The sequence below is a fragment of the Lissotriton helveticus genome, chromosome 11, assembly GCF_964261635.1.
Source record: "Lissotriton helveticus chromosome 11, aLisHel1.1, whole genome shotgun sequence".
NCBI classification, from domain to species: domain Eukaryota; kingdom Metazoa; phylum Chordata; class Amphibia; order Caudata; family Salamandridae; genus Lissotriton; species Lissotriton helveticus.
In genome coordinates this window covers 271,720,986-271,748,125 of record NC_136072.1, presented here as the reverse complement: position 1 = coordinate 271,748,125, position 27,140 = coordinate 271,720,986, and the positions used below count along the sequence as shown (strand labels likewise).

At 45.0% G+C, this 27,140-nt stretch overlaps 1 protein-coding gene across 2 annotated transcripts in view; it reads left to right on the top strand.

The window, feature by feature from the left end:
* The window catches only part of ASH2L (ASH2 like, histone lysine methyltransferase complex subunit), a 271,360-nt gene that overhangs the window by 26,664 nt on the left and 217,556 nt on the right, over nt 1-27,140 (top strand). The gene's annotated exons all lie outside the window — the stretch shown is intronic.

Sequence of the window (27,140 nt, the reverse complement as noted above, 5' to 3'; positions counted from 1 at the left end):
CACCTCCCTGCGACAGGAAATCCTTTGTCCAGGCCTCCTTGGCTGAGTTTCGGTCAGCTACAGGGGGTCAGACTTGTGTCTGTGGTAGAAGCATCCATTTTGTGGATCTGAGGCTCTTTTTTAAATTAACCGCATTTTAGTAAAGTAACATGTCTTCTCCCTCTAGAGGGTTGGAATGCTATCTCCGTCGCCAGGACTGGCGAGGGGATAGTATTCCAAATCGTATGACACCTTGCACAACATGTTTTGATAAAGCCAAACCAAAGTTGCTATATAACCGCGAGGATTATAATGCACTTAAGAGTATATGGTATGGCATTATCCCGGAACAGCTTAGGGAGTTGTTCCCGACAGCTGCAGACAGGCTCAGCTCATGCTAGAGCTCCATCTCACATTAAACCACGCACTCTGCCTCCAGGATTGATAAGGCCTTCCATAGGAGTGGCTCACAGGTTTATATGTGTCCAGATATAGCTTTAGATATAGGTATACTATATCTAAGCAAGAGGTGATTACACAATCTTGCCCCAGCTGAGTGATCAGTCAGTTGTGTCAATTTAAGAACCAGCCAGGGGTGGCAAAAGATATGCTGCAGCCCCTGGTAGGCCTTTGTGGCACCTATGCCCTGAGCACCTATAGTGCCTGGTACAGTGGCTGACAAGGAGTCCATTTCCAATTGTGGTATGTACCTATAGCACATGTATTGCTATAGGTACGTATTGGTATAGCAGGCCCACAGCCTCAGTAAGTCGAAAACCAGTGAAGCAAAAATTTGGGGTGACCATAGGATAGCAGACCCTACTCTCCTACACCTGCCATCTTAGGGCGAACAAAGCAAAACTGTCATGTATTCCTATCGGTTCTGAATCGATCCCCCTATTCCTGACCCTATTCTAGTTAAACAAACCAACAAGTTAACTAGCAGTCAGCCCATGAGGCAGAAAACCCCCATGATGCAGATACCGTTATCTGACGCAGTCACACTACGGCACAGGAACGTGTTATCTGATTAGGTCATAACGCTTGCGATCTAATTAGACAAGCGATATTCCTCCAGCCCCTGATAAGGCATACGGAGTTCTCATAACAAATCAAACCTATGACAACCTGGGCAAAACCCTGCGGCCATTGTTTTGATTTCACCGAGAACTTTTGTAAAAGAATGTGCTAACGAGCAAATCGTATGACATCTTTATTGACGTATCTATGTCCATCCTTACGTCAATCTCGGCACCTTAAAGGTATAAATATTACCAATCTTGCCTTATGCAAACACACGCGTGGTGACGAGACGGAGCAGCCATACTTGCCGAAACCGAGAGCAGAGCAGATCCCGCTGGCAGCAGCCCCGCCTTTCTGACGCGCTGAGAGAAGCTGCTTTCTCCTGCCGAGAGACCCAGCACCGGCGCTTCCGGGTAGCCCTCGCAGGCAGCCTGGAATATCGAGAGCAGAGAAAGAGATACCATTCCTCATTCATCCTAACTTCCAGGTACAGAACTGAATAACCCCTCATAGAGAATTCTTAGTTAGTCACTTGGCAAAAACAAACTTAACTTAAACTGTAACTTTCTATTCCCGCCCACGTATTAGGCTTAGGTCAGGTACACGGGGTAGGCGTATTTAGAAACACCAGTTGAGTACGTTTAGTCAAATGTATATGTGTATGTAAATATATTTTATTCATTTTAAAAACATCTTATGGCTCAGAAACCATATCAATGTTTTTACAGTATTACTTTATACTATTGCTTTTAATGTATGCACTTTACTTAGCTATAAGTATTGCAATAATATCGATCCATTTCTCTTGTATGAGAAAAGAGACTGATCAATAAATAACACCTTTTTATTGAACACGCCCGTCTCTTCCTTTTCTCTACATTCTGATGAGACTAAGAATGCACGTACAGACTGAGTAAAATAATTTGCCTTTTGTTCACACGACTCTCGAGATTGACTCTTGATTAGGGGAGAGCAAAGTTGTCATGTTCTATGGTTGTCAGAAACTAAATCCCTTCTTGTCTAATCAGGGAAGTTAATTCCTCCTTGAACATTCGAGAAAGTTTCTAGCGAACTCTGAGCTATGCTGGCAAACCCAAAACTTAAGTCTAGTATCGACAGTAGTAGACCTAGTTAACGTCTGGCCTAGGCCTTTACTGCTGTAGGTATTATTCCAATGCGCAGAGCCTATTGGGAAGATAGGAACTACACTACATGGCGCCCAACGCGTTTGGAAAGGGCGATAAAACTAACGTAAGACATTTAGAGTAACTCAGTCGTGCTTTCTCATTCAGACCCCTTTACCCAAATACTCCAAAGACGTCTGGAGTAGGTCAAAGGTTATATCCTCCAAAACCTCGCAGGAGGGAACTCCTATGTATGGTTCTTGGTATAGTCAACGTTGAAGGATACACTGTTCCAAAATATTGTGCATCTAATCTCTGTTTCCATAAGAAACCTGATCTGCAAACAAACATAATACCATCCTGTCGGTAAAATGGGAGACAGTGATGAAGAAAGAGAGGCAGTTAGATTAGCAGCTGAAATAGCAGCAGCTGATACTGCACTACAAGACGCAGACGGGGATATAATACTAATCCCGGTCACCAAAAGGAAATCTATAACCTTAAAACTTATAGAAAATGGACTGACACCTAGAGGTGGCACAGTCATATTCGTAATTGAGGCACACGAATATCGGCAGACAGAGGTATATTATTCATGGATACATTTTCCAGCAGCTAATGCTGTAACAAAGTACTTCCACTATTACAAAATAGAGGTACCACCAGACATTTACACTCCATTCGAGGAGGTGGAAGTACCACTCAAATTTCAAGAGCATTTGCTCTTATTTGATGGCGCCCTAATACATAATAATCACATCACCAGGCTCGGTCCTTTAGGTAGACCAGGAGCAACGTGGCCGGTACTAGCCGGATACACACCACATCCAGACATCGACGGGATGTCTGCAGCAGAGCTGTTAACACAGCTAAAACAATTAATAAAAATTCATAGACAATTAGTCCAGTATGTGATGCGGACTTCAACAATTCAGCCAGCGATTAAACTCCCACAGCTGACCCCTCACCAGGGGAACACAAATAAAATTACACCACAGAACATCCAGTCTTGCCTAGGTAAAGTACCGGCTAAACGGGAACAGATACCATTCTGGTTGGCACAGAAAATTACCCAAATAGAGGCGGTGTTTCCTGACACCACCCCGTTAGAAAAACACAGGATTCTGACTATCTGTCTTCCAATGGGAATCGCACCACACATTGAGGACTGTGACACTTGGGGTACAGTCTTTGCTTCCATCTACACAAAAACGCACGGTGTTCCATCCATTTCGGTAATACCAGATGTGCTAAAACAAATTCAAGACGAATACGGTCCAGAACCCGCTTTAACTCTTGGTATGAAATTCCTGAAAGACTTCAAGCAGGTCTCGGCTATACTATTAGCCAACATAAAAGGTGAAGCAGCAAACGTGGCGATCCGCCAGAGGTTAAAAGAGACAGATATAGCAGACCAACCAGCTGAAATTGCCAGAATCATAGAAAAATCCTATGAGGAACTAGGTAGAGACAGTTTAGGTGGAATACCAGTAAAACCGCAACTGACTGAAAGTCCAGAAAAAAATATTTTTTAATAATAATTCACCAAAAAAGAACTGGGATGGAAACAAACAATCCAATCCTAAAGAAAAGAAATTCCAGTCCCGAGGAAGGTCTCCTAGGCGAAGAGAGAAATCTCCGAACCAGAGACACAGGTCACCCCAGAGTGACCCCTCTGGGAAAAGATATAACCTTAGAAATAGGGATAATATTAAAAAACCTGATAGATATCAAGACATTGATACACGTCCCTCTCAATCTTTTCAGACTTCCTCGCAGAAATCGGAAAGAAGAGGACGATCAGAACAAAGAGAAGAGCACGCCAAGTCCAAAGACAAGGAACCTGCTCAGCTAAAAAAGAAATTACAATTTCCAAAAAAGAAGGTAGCCAGTATCAAGGTAGTTAACAATGCCGAGAATACTGAGGACACAACTGAAAAACGGAGAGTGGGCTCAGACAATGCTAGACAGCGCAGCAAAAGTGAGCATAGCTCGCAAAGTCCTTATGAATCATCTGGAGACAGTGGACACGAATGAATATCTTCAAGTGGAAACTGCAGACACCAGGGTTAGCAAACCTCACAAGATATACGAGATAACTTTACGTATAGAAGGGGATAAGACTAGAAAAATAAGGGGACTATTTTGGGATAACCTCTCCAAGGGTTATGACATCCTTCTAGCTGAAAAAGACTGGCCACCAGAGTTTGTCAGGGAGTGCCCTCATGGCGAAGAAATAATTATGCCTGCCTTCTCGAATCATATCCCGATTCATAAAAAATATACACTTGCTAGAAAGTGGGCAGAGGCTCTAGCACCTGCTTTATATAAAAATCATGTAGGATGGGATGAGGACTCTCCTCCTCACAAAATCCAGTTAAAATCACAACCTACTGCACAAAGGCAGTACCCGATTAAGCAAGAAGCTAAAAAACAGGTAAATGAAATACTAGATCAGCTAGAATACCAGGGGGTGATTGAAACTTGCACCTCACAAATGAACAATCCTTTGTTTCCGGTCTCCAAACCAGACAATTCATATCGTCTAGTTTTGGATTACCGACACCTTAACACATGTTGCAAAACTTTTGCAGTGCAAAACTCACATAGTGCTGCACTAATGAATAACATAGTGCGCAAAAAATACAAAACAACCTTGGACATCTCCAATGGATTCTTTTGTCAAAACATAGCACCAGAGAGCAGATATTTAACTGCATTCTCAGTAAATGGCACTCAAAAACAATTCTGTCGGTTAGCCCAGGGGTACAAGAACAGCCCGGGGGTATTCTCAGCGAGAGTAACAGAATTACTACAACTATATGATGATGAAGCATTATCTTATGTCGATGACATTTACTTAACAGATGATGACTTGGAGACTCACTTGAAAAGAGTGAACACCATAATACTTGGGTTCGCAGCAGAGGGTTACAAATTCAACTTTAAAAAATCCAGAATTGCCCATCTGACAGTCCTGTTCTTAGGATATGAATTATCAAGTGAAGGCAAAAGCCTGGCTGACAATTTCCTAGAGAAATGCGCCGTAATCCAAGCACCTAGAACACTAAAAAATCTTCAGTCGATTCTAGGCTTCCTAAATTTCGGAAGAACATACATTGCAAATTACGCAGAAAGGGTCAAACCCCTTTATGATCTAATTAAACCAGATTTTAAAAGATCCAGTTGGACTCAAATACACACAGAAATTCTGAGATCCTTACAAACAGACATGCTAATTAAAACAAAATTAGAAACACGTGATAACACACGCAATCTTGTGATTCGAGTCATCCCAGGAAGATGCGGATTCACATACCTGACCTCTAATGAGGGAGAGAAGGTACAAATTGCATACAAATCACACTTGTACACTAAGGCTGAAATGAAATGTAGCCCAACGGAAAAAATTCTTACGGCAACACAGACAGCTATAGCAAAAGAACGAGCCCTGGCACAAGGTAAACGAATAATAATCGTGACACCAATACCAGCCTTAGAGGCAGTAACAAAGGCAAGCATTCCAAATGCTAAAGCACTCCATCCGAGATGGATACAATGGGCTAATTCTCTTGCTGCAACAGACGTGGTGTACAAATTTGATCCTTATTTGAAAACACAAGAATTTCTCCAATATGAATTTGAATGTCCTCCGCCGACCGAAGTTCTGCCTCTAGACCAATACGGCTGTATAATATATACAGACGGATCAGCACAACCCGCAGTGGGGGGTAAGCAAGCTTACAGTGCTGCGTGCGCGATCGTTAAAGGTCGCTGGCACGAAGGAAAATTTAAACCAGCAATCACTAAAACACAATCTTTAGGAGATTGTACAGCTCAGCGAGCTGAACTACTGGCGTTCAAGATGGCGCTTGAAAATACCGATCGAGAATTCCCCACACTCATAGTGTGCGATTCGTATTATTGCGTTCAGTCTTACAATGAATACTTGCAGATCTGGCTTCAGAATGGTTTCAAGGATGCGAAGGGTGGCACAATCAAGCATAAGATGCTCTGGGAACAAGTAGTTCTTTTACAAAAAGAACTACCAAAGACTCACGTGATACATACACTGAGTCATCAACGTGATGGCGTTCACGTTGCAGGGAATTCATTGGCTGATGAGGCCGCAAAGGCTGCTGTGCAAACGGCTTTCGTAGCTGCCGTCACCCGGTCAAAAACAAAAATAGACAGCGAAATATTACAAGCTGTCAGCTCTTCTGAAAAGGATTCGATAGAACCGCTCCCTAAAGGCTTTCCAGTAAAATACTCATACATAACTGATGCAAACAATGTTCCTTTTGCTCGAATCCCTGGAGTGGGGGATAGGGCAATTCTAAACATGGAACATAGGTTAGGACTAATAATAGCGGCACACGAAGGGCTTGCTTCTATACATGCTGGCGTCTCAGCCACAGTATCATTATTAAAACAGAGATACTGGTGGCCACAAATGAGAAGACAAACAAGGAACTATGTTCTAGAATGTGAAATATGTCAAAGAATGAAAGTATCAACGGTGAGACGTCCAGCTCAGACGCCCCTTCTAATCTCGGATAAACCATTAGCCTGTGTTTATCTAGACCACTGCGGTCCCTTACAAAGGGATGCTAACTATAAATATATCTTGGTCGCAGTGGTTTCATGCACGAGATTCATATGGATGTGGCCCCAGCGAACGGCTGACGCCAGAACTGTTATAAAAGATTTGCGAGTCTTTATCGGCGCATACGCAATTGGCATGCTGCATTCGGACAATGGTCCTGCTTTTAGCTCTCGGGCTTATAAGGAGGCCATGGTCAGCATGGGCGTGCAATTGCGGTACTCTTGTCCATTTCACCCTGAGGGGAACGGAATTGTTGAAAGAAAAAACCGTGACATAAAGCAATCTATAACGGCAAAGGTATTAGGTTCGGGAGCTGGGTGGGTCAAACATCTAATAAGTGTCCAACGTAGTCTAAATAACTTGCCAAGAAATTCTCTGAAGGGATTCAGTCCGTACGAATTATTATTTGGAACTAGGATGATGATCTCTGACCTTGATAGTCAGACTTCAGTGGTGAAAGAAAAAACCTTTGATATCAAAGACCGTTTGGCTATTTTGCAGGACTTAAACAAAACAAGAAAAGACCTGAGCAACATAAAGTTGAAACAACAGCCAACAACCACTGAAGAACCACCACCTGTCCCAGCAAGACCTGTCTGGATTCCAAAAGTCGGGGATCTAGTCAGGGAAAAGATCGCGGTAAAGAAGGAATTTGGGCCTTCTTACAGAAAAGCAGTTCCTGTCTTGTCTGTCAACGGGACAGGATCAGTTGTACTACCGCCACTTGCTGGTAAAAAGGAGAACCGAGTTGTATCCATCGACCTGGTAAAACCACAACATGTGGCCGATAACAAACAGTAGGCCAAGTGGACTCCCAATAAGTAGCAAAACACCAAGGTTTGCTACCAGTACAGAGGTCCTAACGAAGAGGCTCATCACATTCGAAACGCCTACAAAAGAACAACAAGGACTATGCAACAATGCAATAGAACTCAGACCTCTGAAAACCCAAATAAAAACATTTAGCAGAGACACACCAATCTATACTGAAGTACCAAGTGAAAATGCAAGAAACAAAAATCCTGAACCAATTGGAACAATTGACAGAACTGCATCCGGCTACTTCATAAACTTCGATGATTCCTCTGAAGGCTTCAGTGAATCAAAGACACAGCCATCATCAAAAACCTTTAAAGATAAAGCTAAAGAACTTTTGAAACAACTGAAAGAAACATATCTGATTTCTCCATGGATTGAATTTTGGGTGGGTTTTGGTGCATTTATCCTCATACTTTGGCTCATCATGATACTAACTTTGGGACGCTTCATTGAGGGAAAATATGCTAAAATGGACACAGCAAGTCAGAAAATCAACTTGATCCTCAAACCACACACATCTTCACACGTCGAGAAAAGAGAACTTTCTTCAGCCAACTTCACAGCCAATCCAATACCTGGTGGGGTAGCGTGGGACAACACTGACTATGAAATTTATGGTCCGGTCGAGATCCTGAAATATCCACACCAAATTAAGATCTCCTTGAGTGACTTTGCAAAACCAAACTCATTTGCTGATGATTGGGACTTCGAAAGCATTAATAATATGATGTCTGACTTAGTAATGTCTGCTAAATTTACCAAACATGATTATTTGCAGGGTTCTACAAATTATGACAGTATGTATTGCTATAACCACTATGGTAACCACTTTTTACATAGATCTGCACAACCTAGAAATGTTTTAAATTATAATCAATGGGAACATTGTGCAACACCTCCAAAAGGGAGCTCAAGAACCGTTTACGACAAATATTCATATTTTTCAGGTTTTAACACAAGTAATGCTGAAACATTTTATTTTAAATTGTCAAACAAGACAGGGACCAAGACCATGATGACCAACACAAAATTGTTATATTCAGACTCATTTTTTGAACAAATGAATACTTTTGGATTTGATTATTGGAACAAAAATGTTGAATTGAAAAGTGTTTGGGGTACAAAAGATTGGCAAGTACAGGGTATAGAAGCTTTGTTTAGAGCCTGCATGATCCCAGAACAAATTATATTTTTAAATGAAACTGTTCAACAAACCACCTGTCTTGGCCTAGCCAAAATCAAAGATTTAAATAAACCGTCTATTCCAAAGCCAACAATGTTTAGCAATAAGTCTGATACAGATGAAGAGATAGACGTAAACCATATATTAAACCAAAACAGAACACATCCAAATTGGAAACAGTGGTTGATCTGGCCCACAGATACTAATAACTGTCAAGACAGATTCCTGAACAAAACACAGGGGTTCAAAATGACCAGGCCAGACCCTAGATATCCTCAAAGACATCACCCAGGGATAATTACCACCTACAGTGTGGGCAAATTATGCCTTCAATGGCTACAAACCTCCACACTGGCAGAAATTAAGCAACACCTAACTTTACTTACTGATGGTGCTGACTTGCGTGATTTCACTTTGGGACCACGCAAACAGCGTCAAAAGCGTTTCATAGCAGCCTCTGTATATGCAGCATACAATGAGGCCTGGAAGGTTACTCAAATTGAAACAGCAGAGAGAATACGGGAAATTGACCGTATTAATTTGGAAAAATCACTTTCTGTAGTGGACAATGGGTTAATGACTCTGTCCTCCCGAATTTTTTCTTTGGACAGCATTGTGTCTTCAGCAATCGATATATTATCGCAGGACTTACTGTTATTACAACACGGTCAGTCTCAATTGCGTTCTATTGTACAGCTTGGCTGGACGTTACAAAATCTGCGTTCAGGCTATGTGCCTTGGCGTTTAATCAACACAACGTCACTATTCCAAATCTTTAACCTTACTGATAGACAAATCAGTATGGCACAAAAGGGTGCTGATTATACAATCTTGAGCATTGAAAAACTAGAAAGATTACCAGTGACAATGTCAGAACGACCTGTCAGTGAATGGATAATACATGGGATCATAAATATTCCAATCTCAACCTTCAGGTTTCAATACTGCCAAAAATATATACAGGCTGGCATGTACGAGAAATTGGGAAAGGGGTACCTTAAAACAACCTGGAACCTGCCCTATTCACATGCATGTGTCAGTAATGAAGGACAGAAAGTGTTTCTTAGTGGCAACAATTGTGCGATGTCACTAAGCGGCACGCTTCTGTGTAACGGAATTAGTTTGCATGGAGCCTGTGAAGGGAATTCATACAACCTTTCATGTCACCAGCAAGGCGCACCTGCAACTGAGATAGAACCATTCTTTCAAAGACTCTATAATGGGAGTTACATTCTTATTGTAGACCGCAGATGTTGTAGTCTTATGCCCGGGACTCCTTATCTAGTAACTACGACTGCGAAGGTCAAGTGCTGCGGACGCTCATTGTTCCCCAGCTCCTTCCCAGACAGGGAGGCAAGGGCATGGCCCGATTTGAAAATTACTTCTATTCGAATAGATACTTTAAGCAGAATGAAAACAGTCCTTCTTCAGACGCCTACCAGGCTCTCGTCATCAAAAGAAACGTATGATCTACAAGTCGCAAGGACGACTGCAGAGATACATACATTATTATCAACTAATTCCCCCGTACATTTCGCGGAAATCCTGAACGAAATCTTAAATATTTCTGATACCAATGGGATCTCAGGGGTATTTAAGACAGTATTTTCGATGGCATTAACACCATTCAAAGCCATACTGGGTATTTTTCCAGATTTCGTCCATTCGATTTTTGGCGGACTTCCCCTGATCCTGGGACTAATTGCAGGAATCCTATTCTTAGTCCTTATTTTTCGTTATGGCAACCCATGTCACAGACAAAACTCTTGCGACAAGGGAAGAAACAATCCTAGCCATTGGATACCGGGACCGGATATCAAAAATCCTGGGACTCTCCCTGCTTAGAGACCTGAACATGACCTGGTTTCTATCATTTCGACCAATGTGGCAAAGATGTGTTTTACCTGTATTGAGGTGTCTGCTATGCGGAGAAGAATGCGTGTTAGACACCTGTCTGACGCTACAATCGGATGCGCCGATGGATGCAGAGACATTGTTGAGCCCGATCAAGGTTCATGCTTTGTGCTGCCCTCAAAGGCTACCAATCCTGATGACGGCATTCGTGGAAGCTTCACCACTACGATTGATGGGTAGTGAAGTTCAAGATGAAAGCAGCATCGAACAGGTACGACCTTCTGTCAGTAATGCAAATCAGAATGTCAATGGAGACAATCATGCGCAAGAATGCATGATTACACCTATTTCCGAGTTAGTGGAACTTTCCCAGGAAGCTGTTGACAGTTTTTTCGAAAGCCTAAATGATATGATGTTCTCACCCGAACAGAAATAGAGACTTTTGAGCAAGCCCGCACACGGCGTTCCCTGAATTCGGCCTTCAACTTTAAAAATAAAGTCACATGAACATTTTCGCTCCAGTTCACGGACAGCAGTTTTTTTTCAGCAGCCCCAAATATTTTGCATATTTTTCGGGACACTATCTTCTGCTTAAAGTAAGAACTATTCTTAGAGAACTAAGGTTTCTAAAATTTAGATAGCTTATAGACATTAGCTGCCCGCTGGCATGTTCATAAAGATATTTTATTCTGTGATGGAATGGTCTCGAAACTTTTTTCTGTCAGAAACCATTTCATGTGTAATTCTCATATACCAAATAAGCAATAATGTATACAAATGCAATTACTTTGGCATTTTTCTACAGCTTGAGTGCATACCATATATATATGTCTGCAATTTTTTTTCAGTATATTTGAAAGTTTCAAAATGCATTTATGTATTTTGGGGTGGTAAGGTATACACACTACTCTATAGTATGTTGTACTATGTTATACTATGCCTAGATTAGTAAATATGTCCATAGTTAGCGTGGAGTGGGTGTCATGTATTCCTATTGGTTCTGAATCGATCCCCCTATTCCTGACCCTATTCTAGTTAAACAAACCAACAAGTTAACTAGCAGTCAGCCCATGAGGCAGAAAACCCCCATGATGCAGATACCGTTATCTGACGCAGTCACACTACGGCACAGGAACGTGTTATCTGATTAGGTCATAACGCTTGCGATCTAATTAGACAAGCGATATTCCTCCAGCCCCTGATAAGGCATACGGAGTTCTCATAACAAATCAAACCTATGACAACCTGGGCAAAACCCTGCGGCCATTGTTTTGATTTCACCGAGAACTTTTGTAAAAGAATGTGCTAACGAGCAAATCGTATGACATCTTTATTGACGTATCTATGTCCATCCTTACGTCAATCTCGGCACCTTAAAGGTATAAATATTACCGATCTTGCCCTATGCAAACACACGCGTGGTGACGAGACGGAGCAGCCATACTTGCCGAAGCCCGAGAGCAGAGCAGACCCCGCTGGCAGCAGCCCCGCCTTTCTGACGCGCTGAGAGAAGCTGCTTTCTCCTGCCGAGAGACCCAGCACCGGCGCTTCCGGGTAGCCCTCGCAGGCAGCCTGGAATATCGAGAGCAGAGAAAGAGATACCATTCCTCATTCATCCTAACTTCCAGGTACAGAACTGAATAACCCCTCATAGAGAATTCTTAGTTAGTCACTTGGCAAAAACAAACTTAACTTAAACTGTAACTTTCTATTCCCGCCCACGTATTAGGCTTAGGTCAGGTACACGGGGTAGGCGTATTTAGAAACACCAGTTGAGTACGTTTAGTCAAATGTATATGTGTATGTAAATATATTTTATTCATTTTAAAAACATCTTATGGCTCAGAAACCATATCAATGTTTTTACAGTATTACTTTATACTATTGCTTTTAATGTATGCACTTTACTTAGCTATAAGTATTGCAATAATATCGATCCATTTCTCTTGTATGAGAAAAGAGACTGATCAATAAATAACACCTTTTTATTGAACACGCCCGTCTCTTCCTTTTCTCTACATTCTGATGAGACTAAGAATGCACGTACTGACTGAGTAAAATAATTTGCCTTTTGTTCACACGACTCTCGAGATTGACTCTTGATTAGGGGAGAGCAAAGTTGTCATGTTCTATGGTTGTCAGAAACTAAATCCCTTCTTGTCTAATCAGGGAAGTTAATTCCTCCTTGAACATTCGAGAAAGTTTCTAGCGAACTCTGAGCTATGCTGGCAAACCCAAAACTTAAGTCTAGTATCGACAGTAGTAGACCTAGTTAACGTCTGGCCTAGGCCTTTACTGCTGTAGGTATTATTCCAATGCGCAGAGCCTATTGGGAAGATAGGAACTACACTACAAAACCAAAGGGGATGATGGACGGAGTGTTGAACATTGCAAGCACTCACCCCAGTCAACCGATCTGGGTTTAATCCATCATCATTCTTTAGCTCACTCCACCACCCCAGTTCAGACATGGCCACATGCAAATCAGTCTGACCCAGTGCCTCATGGTAATAGTCCAGCCCGAACTGCCAAGCCATGTCTTCCCTGGACCGGAAACCAGCATCCTGGGACCGGTTTCTGGCTAATCAGCCGTCTTCAGACAGGCTAGCTTGAATCCAGTGGCAGAGTGAGCAAGGGACCCACGTCTGCCAAATAGGGTGGCGGAGTGAGCTAAAGAATGATGATGCCACTGGATTCAAGCTAGCAGTTCGGGCTGGACTGTTCCCATGAGGCACAGGGTCAGACTGATTTGCATATGGCCTTGTCTGAACTGGGGTGGCGGAGTGAGCTAAAGAATGATGATGGATTAAACCCAGATCAGTTGACTGGGGGTGAGGGATGTATGTTGTTACAACGCATGCTTTTACCACGCAGGTTTTACAACGCAAGTCGTTACGACGACTTGCGTTGGGGGGTGCTGGATAGTGGAATAGTTTAATTTACTATTCCAACTCCAGTCCCCGTGGATAGTAAGGAAGGTTTTGGATAGTAAATTAAACTATTCCCTATCCTACAGCGCCCCACCAGCCCAAGTCGTTGTAACGACTTGCGTTGTAATAACTGCGTGGTAAAGGTACTGCGTTGTAAAAGTTGCGTGGTAAAGGATGTTCCCCGGGGGTGAGTGCTGGCAATGTTCAACACTCCGTCCATCATCCCCTTTGGTTTTACGAGGGTGTTACAGGTGGCAGTGTTGAAGACCGCAGAGAGGTTGAGCAGGACGAGGGCAGGTGTTTGTGCACGGTCCAGGGTGAGTTGAATGTCGTCAGTGGCTACGATGAGTGCTGTTTCGGTGCTGTGGCCGTCTTTGTTGGTGGTGGGTAGTTTAGCAACCAGTTCTCATTCAAGGGTTAGGTTGGTGTGCGCAGTTGCTGTAGATGTTTGTGGTTTTTGCTATGGAAGAAGTTTGATAGGTTGTCACAGTATTGTTGGGAGGCGGCAAAGTTGTTGACAGTGGCCAAGAGTGAGGTGAAATCCTTAAGGGTAACGAAAATCTATTTGCAGCTGTCGAATCTTCCTTTTGATGCTGTTCACTATGGCTTTTTCTTGGTGTCTTTTTTTTGTTGTTGTTTTTTTGCTGGTGATAGCATCTTAGTGCAGCTCTGTAAGTAGTTATGTCTGTTCTATCATAGATAATATAGCTATTGTAACTCATACCTTTAAAATTTGGGATGAAATTCAGGTAACTGTTATAAGGGTTTTTTCATGGTACTCTTTAGGTGGAAGGTTACAATAAGCATACAGATTGTATACACCGCCTTCTCCAGGGCGCACTATTTTTAGCCTGTTGAAATGCATTGCAGTAAATGTCTGTGTTAGACTTGGGCCTTAGGGCAGGTTCACCCCTAATCTTTTTGCCTTTATTTGTGACCCTGTGTAGTGATTTTTGGGTCTTGGCGCACTTTTTCCCTGTGTCCCAGAGTGAAAGTGCATGCGTGTAGTATGGCTGGCCTGCCCTCCCATAGGAATGCATGGGGAATGTGTGTGCCCTGGTAGTTCCTGATGTGTGGGGAGTGCAGGCTCGAGTTTAGTATGTATGAACTCGTGAGAGCGAATGCTGCGCAATGGTATGTGCGGCTTGTGTGTGTCTAGAAGGGAAGTGCTACTTCTGGACATTGATGTATGTGTGCAGTGAGGATAGTGGAGCGTGATTGGCTGGAGCTGGCTGGCATGCCAGGCTCCAGGAAGTCTGGATGGGTCTGCCCGGTGGTGAGTGAGAGATCGGCATGAGTGATGTGTGGGAGGAGTAGATCTGTGTCCTGGATGGGCTGGGTTTTTCCCCACACAATGCTGGCTCCGCCCCCCTGTGGTTTGTCTAATGACCCAAGCCTCCCCAGTGAATGAAAGGGGTGGTTGGGCCATCAAGGGTACTCCCAAGCCAGCTGCAACTGGTTTCCCCTCACCCTGCACCTCCTAACAAAGGATTTCTCTGTATAAATATGGGGCTGTGTCCCCACAGAAATTGGTCTACTTTTGGATCCTTGCCAGAGGGGGCTGTTGCTGCTGCTGGGGCCAGGAGGACCGCCACTTGGCTTGTCTCCCTGCCTGGAGACCCAGTGTGCTGGCTCTGGCCCTGCCTTGCCCCCCTGCCTGCCTCCAGTCCCTGCTGGAGCTTTTGCTTTTTGCTTAGAGTGCCTGGAGGCGCTCTTATTTGATTTATAGCGCTAGGAGCGCTTTCCTGGTGCCCCAGCGCTCAATAGCGCTTTGCTTATATTTCTAGCGCTAGGAGCGCTTTCTTTAGCCCCTAAGCGCTTGGGAGCGCTTTGTGTCCAGCCGGTGCCCACCCGGCATCTGCCCGCCTGATTTGGCCGATTTGCGGCGCATCGCGAGTGCCTACCTCGCTTTATGTTTTAATTTGAAGGCCGGTGCCACCCGGCATTGCCCCGTACCTGGATTTTATAATTACCACGAGGGAGCCCACTCCTCGGGTACTGAGAGCCCGCCTGCCTGTCTACAGCGAGCCGCCGCGCTGCCCGCGGCGACCCGGAAGTATCTGGCCGACCGGCCAATCACTGCGCGGCCCCCTCAAGGCCGACCGGAAGTCCCGCCCCCGCAGCAGAGAAGCCGCCGGCGTGTCCTGCCCGAGGCTCCCGATCGGAGGGAGAGCCCCGGGACGAGGGAGGAGGAGAGCCTGCAGTGTTCCTGCCCCCGCAGCACCAGCGAGGTACCGGTGAGTGCGGGGACAGGGTCCTTTGTGCGGCCCCGATTGGCAGAGGGCCGCTCCAACGTGTGTTGCCTTTCTTCGTGGGAGCCGAGAGGCTCCTTGCAAGCGTGAAGCCCGAGGGCTTCAGGGGGGCATTATTGATTCCTGAGTCCCCCGTGAGGGACTCCCACGTGGCCGCATTTTTGGTGCTTGGAGCCCCGAGGCTCCTGGGGGCAATTGGTTTATTTAGAGCCCGAGAGGCTCCCGCCCTACTCCTATATTTACGAGCCCCGAGGCTCTGGGGGCATTTTAATTGTTTTAGAGCGCAGAAGCTCTACATTGCCTACTTTGTTTTGCGAGCTCAGAGAAGCTCGAGGGGGCAGTTGATTTATTTAGAGCCAGAAAGGCTCACAGCGCCCACAGTTGTTCTAGAGCCCCAGAGAGGCTCTTGGGTGCCATTCCTTGTTCTTGAGCCCACCTGGCTCCAACGTCTGCCTACCTGCTATTCACAACTGTCCAGCACTTAGTGGACAGTTGCTACGTTTAGGCTTTTGTGTCTGTGCTGCCTGCGCAGACCTCCCTGACACTGAGACTCAGGGCATTCCGCCCCTTTCGAGGCCAGTTGGCCTGAGGGACATTTTGAGTGTTGTGCTACATGCACCCTGCGCATTGTGATTTCTTTGCTATATGATTCTTGCGCAAAAGTTCTAACCTGCACCTCTGAATGTGTTTTAATGTTACATGTGCAATTCTTGTTTATTATTACCTTTGCTAAAAGTGACCTGCTTAGGTAATTCTTTATGTGTTTATCCCCTTTGCTAAAAGTGACCTGCTTAGAGGATTGTTGGTGTCATTACCTTTGCTAAAAGTGACCTGCTTAGGTAATGCCTTGTTCTTTTATTCCCCTTTGCTAAAAGTGACCTGCTGAGAGGAATGTTGATGTTTAATTGCCTTTGCTAAATGTTACTTGCCTAGGTGATTATTTTAGGTGTCCTTCCCCCTGCGTGATTTCCCTACAGAGACTAGGGTGGCGTAGGAGGTGATAGGTTTTCCTTCCATAGGTCCTAGCTCCCTGCGTGATTTCCCTACAGAGACTAGGGTGGCGTAGGAGGTATTTTCCCTTTACCAGTAGTTACTGGTTGTATGCTACATTTTCTATTTCTGTGTTACAGTCATTATATGTTTATGTGCTAAAGTGTTATACCTACAAGTATTATTTCTAACAAGTGCATACCCCTGACAGTGGTCCAGGTGGCCCTGTCCTGTACATAATCCCTTGTAAATCTTGCCCGTGCCTGTTGGCACATTGTAAAGTGTGTGTGTTATCTAATGTGTTTTTATTATTATAATACAAAGGCTATTTTTGATATAACCTTGTGTGGAGTTTCCTTTGTGGTGGGCCTTTGGTTGTTGTCGCTGGGGTGCGCGCGCAAACGCTTTACACATCGCCTCTGAGATTAGCCTTGCTGCTCGCGCCACGTTACCTAGAGGGTGAGCGGGGGTTATCTTGGTGTGTGACTCCCTAGCCCTGACCTTAGAAATGGTGATCCCTGACTGACCTCGACGCGAGTCTTGGCCGGCCAGGGTCCCGTTTCTAACAGTCTGGATATGAAGTTACAAAATGCATATGCAAAGGGTGATAATAGACTTTAGTTACAAAGGAATTAATTTGTTGGCTGCCTCATTCTAATTGGGGATTGCTGTAATTTCTAAAGTGATTGATTTATGTATTTTTAACCTGTTATTTTTTCTCATAGGAAATATGGAAGGTGCTACAGAAGCTAAAACGAGGCCATGTTTGCGAGATAAATGTCTGAAATGCCTATAGCTTGTACTTCCAACAGCAACATTCTATCGTTTTATTCCTCTGTGTATTGCAGCTTCACAGTAAAGTTGTAGTAAACCGCTAGAGCTTTAATATTCTATCTTTATTTATTTATGTAAAAAAGGTTTGTATAGCGCGGACATGACCCCGGAGGGTATCAGAGCGCTTTACGTAGGTATAGGTAGACAAAGGAGAATAGGTCGGTGAGAGAAATCATGGAAACAGACGATATACAACAGGGGCAAGCAGAGATTAGTCTGGTAAATGAAGCAGGAGGGTGATAGCAAAAACGGGGGCAATATACATCCAGAGCAAACCAGACAAAAAAGTAAAAATACACAATCACTTAAAGGCAATCGGAGCACAACAACAAGTTCAGCGCATTGTTCATTAGACCAGTTTGTTTAATACTACATTTTTGACTTCTCGTTTGAAGGCAAGAGTAGAGGGAATTAGTCTTGTATCCACTGGGAGGGAGTTCCAGATTTTCGGGGCGATGCCAGAGAATGAACGATTGTAAGTTTTAAGCTTCTTAAATTTCTTGAGCAGCAGTGTGCCGGTGCTCCTTGTGGATCTGGAGCCACCCGAAAGTTCCAGTTTGTTTGTCGGGTAGAGAGGGGTGTTGAAGTATAATGCTCTATGGGTCATTCAAGCGATCTTAAGTTGTATCCTAGCTTCAAAGGGGAAGCCAATTGAGTGATTTAAGGTCCGGTGAGATGTGATTAGTCTTCCTAGAGCCCGTGATAAATCTAGTGGCCGCATTTAGATATGCTCTCATAGGTGCTAAACTGAGTTTAGGCATTCCACAAAGAGTCGCACTGCCGTATTCTAGTCTGGAAATGACAAGTGCTTGCACCGTGGATTTAAAGTCATCTTGGGGAAGGTAGGGTTTGAGTTTTCTTAGGATGCAGAGTTGGAAGTTCGCTCCTTTGGTTGATGATCTGATGTGATCTTGCATGTTTAAGTTTTTGTCTAGCACAACTCCCAGTGATTTAGTGGAGTCAACGATATGCGGTGTGCAGTTGAGGGCGGTGAGGTTACAGAGAAATTTCAAAACAGTGGAGGTTTGCTTAGTGGGTGAAATGAGGAGGAATTCAGTCTTCAGGGCATTTAATTTTAGATGGTTGGAGGTAAGCCAGTTAAGGGTTTTGAGAAGGGTTCCGTTGAGAGATTTGATGTCATATTGGGAGGAGATTTTCATGTAGAGTTGGGTGTCGTCCGCATACGTGTGATATTGGAGTCTTTAAGAATTGCAGTCAGTGGTTCAAGGAAGAGGTTGAAGAGAGTGGGGGAGAGAGGAGCCTTGGGGAACACTCGGGTTGGAGAGAGACTGGTTGGATTTGACCCTTTGTGTTCGGTTGTTGAGGAAAGAGGCAAATCATTTTAGGACCGTACCCGAGAGCCCCATTCTGCGTTCCAAAAGGAAGAGTAGATTGTCCTGTTTGACAGTGTCAAAAGCCGATGATAGATCGAGTAGGATTAAAAGGCCGGTTTCATTTTGGTCCAGTAAAGAGAGAGCATCGTCTACAATGTGAGTGATGGCCGTTTCAGTGCTGTGCCCAGTGCGGAAACCCGATTGGAATTGGTCGAGAAGCTGGAATTGCTCAATGTATTTGCGAAGCTGTTCCTGAACACATTTCTCCAGAAGTTTTGCTAGGGTCGGTATGTTTGTGATTGGGCGGTAGTTGTTCAGGTCAGTGGTGGTGCTAGTGAACCTATCATTTCTTTAAAGAAGTTAGGGGGGAGAGGGTCATTGAAGTGATTTGAGGGTTTAAGGGTAGAGAGAATGTTGAGGATGGTACTGTCATTGAGGGGAGTGTAATGACACCAAGAGGCATTGTTTTTGAGTGAGAGACCCAGAGGCGAGGGTAAGGGTGTGGAGACTGAGGCATCGGGAGAGGGGGTGAGTGCAGCAGACCTAATATCTGATTCCCCTTTATTCATCTTTTTGAGGAAGAATTCAGCCACCGCATCACAGTTTGGTTGCAGGAGAGTGGTATGCTGAGATTGGGTGGAGGTGTTGTTGGATTGTGATTTAATGAGCTCAAAAACTCTTTTCGGGCGACTTTTGGCTATGTCATGTTGGTGCTTGAAGAAATTGGCTTTCACCGTTTTAATGAGTTTGTTATATCTGTTTCTTTGGGATCCTAGACTGTTTAGAAGATCCGTAGAGGGAGAGGCTCTCCACTTGCGTTCAGCTAGTCCAAGACTGCGTCTGTCCTTATTTATTCTGTCATTGAACCACAGGTTGGAGTCTTTTATGGGAATTCTTTTAAGTTGAAGAGTGGCCGTATCATTCAGGGCAGATAGCATGGTGATGTTATAATGGTCGGTGAGGTCATGGACGTCAGTCATGTTAGAAGGCGACGGAAGGGAGAGATTGCAGCGATCTATGAGCTCATTAACACTAGTAAGGAGCAGTCTTTTCCAGTGTTTAAGTTTGAGTGGTTGTACAGATTTGTGGTTCCAACTTTCAGGTATCAGTAAGTTGATAAAATGATGGTCAGACCAGTCACAGGGGAGATTGGATTCGAGATGAATGCAGTTTTGGTTAGAGATGAGATCCAGTGTCGAACCTAAGTTGCGAGTGGGGCTGTCACAGTATTGAGTGGGAGATCGGTCGGTAAGGACTTTTTGAGGGTTGTAGCAGCCTGATCGTGGGGGTTATTCCAGCGGAGATTGTAGTCACCAATGAAAATCTGGGGGGAGGGATGCCCCAGGTTGGAGGAGATGATTTCCATAACTTGTTTGATTAGTTGGAGGTTATCACCTGGGGGGTGATAGAAGATGTGAAGGCTGCATAAGGGTCTGTGTGTGCTGTTGATATCTATGGAAAGGTATTCACATGAGGAGAGATTAGCTGAGTGCGACTGTTTTGCTGTGAGAGAGTTGTGGAAGATACAGGCAATGTCAGCTCCTAATTTCTTAACTCGGTTGAGTCTGATAATGTTGTGACTATGAGGGACTAATGGGTCCAGGATAGGGCCAGAGGAGTCGTTGAGCCCTGTTTCTGTGACGATAAGGAGGTCCAGATCTTGGGCTAAGATCAGATCGGCAAGGTCTGTGGCATGTTTCGCCGCTGATCTACAGTTAAGTAGCATGCTTTTCAGGTGTGATTTGTGCATGGTGTCAGTGGGCGCAGGTTGCGAAGTGGGCATCATCAATCAGAAGGTTACTGAAGTTTATGGAATTGGCATTGAGTCTGGGCGCTCTATGGGGGTTAGGGGTGATGGATCGGATGGGATCCGCAATATCATGGTTAGAAAGTGTTAAGTGCAATTAGTGGGGCTGTACGGGAGCATATAGCAGGGCTAGAAATGTTCGAAGAAGGAGAGGTGTACTCGAGGAGGGAGAGACTGTCAGGTTCTGGATATGGATTTAAGGATCTGACTGGTCTAGAAGGGGCGTGTTCGAATTTTGGGTGGTGGGATTCGGGGCTATCATGTTTGGGATCTCAAGTGTTGGCCTCGTGGAAGAGAGATGGGGGATCTCGAGTATGGGCATGTTTGGAGAGAGATCAAGGGCTAGCTCTTCGGTGACCTAATGAGTTTAAGTATTGCTGTTTTGAGAGTTAGCAGTTCATGGTTAATTGCCCTGAGTTTAGAGGCAGGATCAGAGTGTGGCACATGGTTCGCCTGAAGGGGAGGAGGAGAATTGGTCAATTGGGGGGGGTGTGGGGGTGGGAGAGAGTGAGAGAGAGAGGGAAAAAAAAGAGAAAAAAGGGATCAGGGCCGGTGTGCGGGAGGCCCCCCTAATGGAGAATTGCCACTCTGAGGTATTGTCACTCGAGGAGAGTGGGTGATGTACGGGAGGACAGGGTAGGTTGATTGAGTTCCTGTTGGAAAGTGGGCAGGCTTGCTGTCTGGTGTGGGAGTGATGTATGCGAGGGCTAGTGGGAGAGGGTGTGGGGGAAGTATCGGAGAGGTGGTTGGGTCGAGGGAGAGCAAGAGCACCGTGACTATAGGTTACAGTCTGGTCAGGTCGTGGCACGATGGGTGAGTTAGGGGAGCCTGGTGTTGGAGGAGCTATGGTCTGAATGGAGTTGATGGGGAAGGTGAGGACCACCTCAGAATGTGGTCGATAAAGAGGGATCAGGGACCTCCTGACATGGGGTATGAGAAAGAACATACCTGGATTAGTAGGGGAGTTTCTAGGGACCAGGGATCTTTTAAAGAGAACAAACCTGTCCTCAAATATGTAAAGGCTGTGATCCGTGGCCTGAATAAGAATAGTCCCATTGTTGTAGATTGATATAGTGGCATTAGCTCTAAAAGTGTGGGACTTTGTGACCAAAAGTCGCAGACCGTGAGGATTTTTTGGAAGAGGTGATGTGGAGTAAGTTGTGGAACATAGATCTCCACTGAGCTCTTCTTTTAGTGTAGAAGATCAGGTCACTAGTAATAGTACCTTTTTTGGGCAGAGGTATGGGTCGGAGTTAAGGGTTTCTGGATTGGCTTTGAGTAGTCTGTGTTTCAGAGTATTGGTCGCATTTTTGGAGAGGCTGTCAGGATAGTAAATTGTGTAGCTGTTAGATCCTGACTTTTTAAGTCTAGAGTCCCTGCTGCGAAGTGAAAGAGTGGTCGTGGAGGAGAGAGCTTAGTAAATGTGGATAGGCAGTGAGGAAGGAGAGCGCAGGAGATAGTAAACGTGGTTTGGCATTGAGTTAGTAGTGCGCAGAAGTCATGCTCAGCCATGCATTGAGGCTCCTTTCAGGTCACACACTGTGTAGGATACAAGACAATTAAGGAGATAACATTAATCCGAAATACCAGCAAAAGGTAGCATTGACTTTCCGGTTTACTTTGGCTCCCCTTATGTTCATAAACGCAACTGATGAGAGAGGGACTGTAGACTAAATCACTATTAGAGGCCCCTGATTTTCAGCTGATTACATTCACTGCGAAGCAGCAGATGGGAAGAGGTGTGGGGGCTGATACATGGTAGTAGTATTCCTTGGTGTGAGAAAGTGGCTCTATATATAGTGGACTAGAATGAAGTACAGTGTGTATAGAGTCCACCAACCCCAGAGGTATAAGAGAGGTTAAAGTCAGAACTGACCTTACTCTCCAAAATGGTAGCTTGGTCGAGCAGTAAGGCCGTACCAGAGGACAGTGTAAAGCATTTGTTGTACACACTCAGTCAGCAAAAGGTTTCACACACTCAAGGACTGAACTCCAGGCCAATTGTTTTTATATCCACAGATATAGTTGTTTTATTTTTAGAACCAACAGTTGTAAGAAATATACTTTTCTCAATATGAGTATTCTCATGTAATTACTTTGCAAAGGAGCAATAAAGTTTGTGCGCACAATTAATACAGTATTGACAGTGAGCAACACAATCTTAAAACACACTATAGCATTGAGCTCAATGTGTTTTCCACATGTAGTTACAGTTGATTACTATATAGATTACTTTAGTAGTTCCAGGACTAGATTCTAGATTCAGTCCTGGGGTCTAAGCTGAAACCAGATTAGCAAAAACGTTTTAGTTACTGTAGTGAATTTTCGTGAATATAAAGCTGTTTTAAAAGTTCACACTTGGAAACTTTTCAAAGCAAATCTGACAATGTTATTCAATGGGAGAAAATTCAGGTTGCAAGTAAAGTACGATCGCGTTACTTTTTTAACCATCACTGGGGTCCTAACTCAAAACAGGTAGGTAATTGCGTTTCAGTATTTCGTGTGATTTTTAAAGAATATTTCAAGTTTTCAAAAGTAGACACTTAGAAGAAATTTCATAGAAAAGCATACAATGAGTTCCTATGGAGAAAATACAAGTTACTAGTAAACCCGCTAGGGATTACTTTTGTGGTTCAGTACTGGGCTGCAAGGTACAGTACTGGCTTCTCCCCTGATCACAGGTGAGTACTTCGGAATTCGGACTTTGGCTGATTTTATGTGAATATTTTAAGCTTTCAAAACTGCACACGTAGAAAATTTTCGAGTCAAAATTGGTCAATGTTATCCAATGGCAGGTAAGTGAATTACCGGTTTCCAGGTGAGTACTTGGTTGGTGAAGTTAAGGTTCTGGGCATGGACTCGGGGGTCCACCATGGTCAGGTAAGTACAGTTAGTTCAATCCCAGCGGCACAGGGGCGGCCGGGTGCAGAGGTAGGTAGGCCCAATGATATCCAATGAGGGAAAGGGGTGCCTTCGGTTGGTGGCTGCTGGCTAGAAGGCCACGCGGCTGTGGGAGCTGGGCTCCTGGTCACTTGCTCAGGGCAAGGGGGGAAGTAGGATAGGACAAAGAGGTCACAGCCAGCGGCACTCGGGCGGCTGGGTGCAGGGTGCTTTTGAGCCGTCGGGCGCTCAATGTTATCCAATGGGAAAGGTCAAAAGGGAACAAAGGCTGCAGGCTCGGGGATGGGGACTCTCCAGGGGCGACCAGCACTTCGAGAGGTAAGTGGGGATCTTGGAGCACAGGTAGGTACCCCAAAGGGAGGCACAGGGGGCTGTAGGGCACCGGGTGCAGGGTTGTCTTTGGTTGTCGGAAAAGCTTACCGTCAGCTGGTCGCGGTTGGGGGGGGCCCTGGTACTGAGTCTGCAGGCGTCGGCTGGTTCGTCGAGGAGGATCTTTGGGCACTGGACTCCGGGTCCCAGTCGCCGGGGGGGGATGTCCTCGTGGTCTTGGTTCGGTTAGGCCCGGCCCGGGCTCGGCGTGTGCAGAGTGGGCTAGTCCGGAGCTTCCTGGCTGGCACCAGATGGGTTGTTGCAGCAGAGCCTCTTCTGATGGGAGTTCCAATCTTCAAAAGGGTCAAGGCAGGCAGGTCCTCTGGGTGTCCCAAGGTTGCTGTCCGCGGGAGTCGCCGGGTTTAGGCAGGAGCAGGTTCCAGGATCAACAGGCCGGTAGGGCTAGGGCCAAGTAAGTTGTTGTACTGTTGTTAGCAGCTGCGTGGCGGTTCTTCTTCTTCTTGATTTTCTTTCTTCTTTTTGGTATCGGAATCTGAGGAAGGAAGGTTCAGGGAGCCCCTAAATACTAAATTTAGGGGGGTTACAGTTGGGGCAAGGACAGGGACCAATGGGTCCCTGTCCTGGGGTGAGTACACCCCCTAGCCTGCTCCTCTCCTGTGGGAGGGGGGCAGGAGCCTAGCTGGGATTGGGCAGGGCTCCCCATCTACAAGATGGCCGGGGCCCGGGGTCGTGCTTCGCCTCGTCTCCCCCACCTATGGGGTGGGGTTGGCACTGGCTGGCACACGCCCCCTTCCTGACGTAGTTTTCCCCGCCAGTCTTCCCGCCAGAGTGGGTGTCAGGATGGGGCGGGGCTGGTTTTTAGGTACAGCAAATGGTCTAGAGAAGCTCACAGAGGCGGCATGCCTTTGAAGCTTCCCCCTGCCCATCCTGGGGGAGGAGACCTAGCACCTCGCCCAGGATGTGCATTGTTGCAGGCCCCGGAGAGCGGGGGCTCTCCTACCCAGGGGTCCAGCAACATGTCTGCTGTGTGGCAGCCTCTGCAGCCACTCAGCCAGACGTGGATTGTAGGTTAGGTTTTTCAGGGGGGCATCTCTAAGATGCCCTCTGGTGCAGTTTACATTAAATCTCACTCTGGCATCAGTGTGGGTTTAATGTGCTGAGAAGTTTGGTACCAACTTGTCAGTTTTCAGTGTAGCCTCAGACGTGAGTCCCAGGCTCTCCACACCACTGGAGTCATGCTATCCAGGCTGATGAAGGCTGATAGCCAGAAACCGGTCCTTGGATGCTTGATTCCGGTCTGGGAAAGACATGGCTTGGTAGTTCGGACTGGACTGTTCCCATGAGGCACAGGGTCAGAGCTGATTTGCATATAGCCAGTGTCTAACCCAGGGTGGTGTGGAGTGCAAAAAAACGATGGATTTAGGCCCAGATCCTTGTACTGGGGTGAATGTATGACATTGTTCTACATTCTGTCCATCAACTGTGTTTTTTGCAATTTTCACCCGAGTGGGCTGGGTATGCTCAGACGTGAGTCCCAGGCTCTCCACACCACTTTCCTGATTTCTTGTGCCTCGGTTCTACTGAGGGGTGTATCACTACAAGAGTTGGTCACGCACCTACTAAATCATCCATTCAGACACTTATACATCCACTCATTCTTCAATACGCCTTTCTCTATATATATTAAACATATTTAAACTTTACAGAAACAGTCACTGGATGATGTCATCAGTGATGTCATCAGCGATGTCACTGACCATGTCATGAGTGATGTAATATGTGGCGTCATTAGCAGTGCATTGCAGGGGCGCGAGTTATAGTTAGCTGAACGTGTGGGTGTGGGTGTGTGTGTGTGTGCGTACGTACGTGTGTGTGTGTGTACGTACGTACGTGTGTGTGTGTGTGTGTGTGTGTGTGTGTGTGTGTGTGTGTGTGTGTGTGTGTGTGTGTGTGTGGGTGGGTGGGTGGGTAGGAGCACCATCTCGATTGGAATGCAGTAGAGAGGCTGTGGCTGTCAACTTTGTCAGCCGTGCGGCGTTATCGGCCTTATCAATAATTAAAGACTCTCCTTGAAGATCCTGTACTCCTACTACAGGAAGAAAATGTTTTTATAATGGAAAGTGCACTGAAACCCACTGAGGTAGAAAGACTGCTCAATAATCGGACTACTAGTCCTATGCACATTTTTGGACTACCAGTCTCATGATGCCATTGAATATACACATGCAACAAGCACAAACCAACTGATGGTAATTAATAAAAGCGACTACAAAAGAAGAGCGTCTCTGGCACCTACCCTTTTAGCCTATGATTAAGATGTCTTGCTACATCGCAACGCGTCAGGCAGCATAAGTGACTCAGGACTATGAGGGGAGTCACAGAGAGAAGACCGGATGGTCGGCTGGTTACCGTGTGCCCTCTTAAGGCTTTCGATGCATTTGGTGATCTCCCTGTTTTTCTGTTTTTACAGATTTTCTTGTTGTTGATGTTTTACAGATAAATACAGACAGAAACCCTTTATTTTCTTGTCTGTATTTATTTTTAAATGTGGATAAAAACGGATATTGGGTGCTTTTTAGAGTGATTCTAAATACTGTGCCAGGTCAGTAACTGCGGATTGATAGGTAAGGGGGTTAAAAAAAGGAATTTTTGTAAAGCGGATTAAACCGCAGTAGCTATGCACAAGGCTGATACTGAAATATGCATATTTTCATATAAGTGCATTGTTATCTTCTGCAGGTGTCCATACCACTGACCCCAGAATGGCATTCAATCAGGACTGCATATTTATTGGTTAAATAAATATGGAAATATACCAGTTTCCGCTTTTACTTTATCACAAAACCAATAATAAATATGGATAAATACATATAAAGCTGACAATAAATAAATATGGATAAATGCAGAAGGAAATGACAAAAAAATAAATACCATAAAACCGGGAGCCCTAATTATATATAATGTGTTTGGGCTTCTGTTAACTGCTAATACATTGTTATCTTCCCCAAGATGGTGAATGCATAATTTATCATTTGGGTGGTAGCTGGGGTGCTAATACACACCCTGTTAATAAAGAGAATTCCACCATTATCCCTTGCTGATGGTGATCAGCACAGACTATTGCCCTCCAAGTAGGCGTTGCTCTTTTTCCACCAAGTGCATTTTTCAGAATAT